The following is a 1607-nucleotide window of genomic DNA, read 5'->3' as shown; positions in this document are numbered from 1 at the left end:
TTTGGGCGACCGAGTGAGACTCCAACTCAAAAAAAAAAAAAAAAATCCATTTAATTTTTTGGGAAATTCTCTATTAGCTAGAATAGTAAATCCTAACTACTACTAAAATATTGCTGTTATAACTCATAATCTTCTCTGCATGTACACATGCATGCATGCATGCTCTCTCTCACATACACTCTCAAACATAACACCAGAAGCCACTTATCTGACAGTTTCAACAAGCAAGAAGTAAAGATAGAGTGAAAATATTTGAAGGAAAATCAATGCAAGTTACTTTAAGATAAATCATCAGTTCTTCACTTAGAGGGTATATGCTCTTATTTATTTTATATTTTGATTTGGAGTCTCACTTTGTCGCTGAGGCTGGACTGCAGTGGCATGCTTACGGCCACCACAGCCTCAACCCAGTGGGCTCAGGTAATCCTTCCGCCTCAGTCTTCCAAAAAAGCTGGAATCACAGGTGCTTGCCATCACATCCAGCTAATTTTTTTTATTTATTGTCGAGACAAGGTCTTGCCAAGTTGCCTAGGCTGGTCTTGAACCCCCGGACTCAGGCAGTCCTCTCACCCCCGTCTCCCAAAGTGCTGAGATTATAGGTGTCAGCCACCGCGCCTGGTTATTTTTATAGCCAGTTAGTTAAATAGCTTATAAGCTTATGTCAACTTGCCAGCCTATATACTAAAAGCCTGTGGAGAATACTCCTAACAGAAATATTAGTAGCAATATGAAATAACTGAACATAAGACAGCAAAAGAGGCAAATATTCTTACTTTTTAATTTAATAAAAAAATTTTTTAAAAAGACACATAGTCTTACTCTGTTGTCCAGGCTGGAGTGCAGTGGCATGATCATAGATTCATGGCTAACTGCAGCCTTGAACCTCTTGGCTCAAGCAATCCTCCCACCTTAGCTTCCCAAGCAGCTAGGACTAGGCATGCATCATGCCTGACTAATTAAAAAAAATTTTTTTTTTTAATAAAGATGGGACCTTGCTATGTTGCCAATGCCATGCTGCTTTAAGAGACAAAGTCTTTTAAAATAAACTGGACTTGAATTTTTAGGCTCAAGCAATCCTCCATATCAGCCTCCTGAGTAGCTAGGTCACAGGTGCATGCCACAGTACCCGGCTGGAAGCAGCTATTTTTATAAAATTTATTCACAGAAAACTGAAATATATGTGCCTGGAAGTAATTTACTTGTAGAGATACACAGTTTATTCTTCTCAAAGCAGCTCATCCTTCTGATAAAACTGTTGTTTACACGTAGAATAAGTTAAATTTTGTCTGGTATATTTAGTTTAAAAAGGCATGTCACCTATTTTTTTTTTTTTGAGTTTGCATTTGAGTGTCACTCCGTTGTCTAGCATTGCCCTGCTGGGCTCAGGCAATCCTTCTGCCTCAGTATTCCAAGTAGCCGGAACTATAGGCACACACTACCATGCCCACTTATTTATTTATTTATTAGAGAGATGAGGTCTTGCCACGTTGCCCAGGCTGTTCTGAAACCTGTGGGCTCAGACAATCCTCTCACCTCGGTCTCCCAAAGTGCTGGGATTATAGGCTTAAGCCACCACGCCGGGCCATTTTTTTTTTTTTTTTTTTTTT

The 1607-nt window shown here is 39.5% G+C and overlaps 1 protein-coding gene across 3 annotated transcripts in view; it reads right to left on the bottom strand.

Annotated features, from left to right (window-relative positions):
- Positions 1 to 1607, bottom strand: part of EYA3 (EYA transcriptional coactivator and phosphatase 3) — a 114546-nt gene that overhangs the window by 25108 nt on the left and 87831 nt on the right. The window lies entirely within an intron of this gene.

This window comes from Carlito syrichta, unplaced genomic scaffold (assembly GCF_000164805.1).
Source record: "Carlito syrichta isolate Samal-C Ts95f unplaced genomic scaffold, Tarsius_syrichta-2.0.1 Scaffold105233, whole genome shotgun sequence".
Taxonomy (NCBI): Eukaryota; Metazoa; Chordata; class Mammalia; order Primates; family Tarsiidae; genus Carlito; species Carlito syrichta.
Note: the sequence above shows the minus strand (reverse complement) of the source record. Positions and strands in the feature narration are given on the sequence as shown.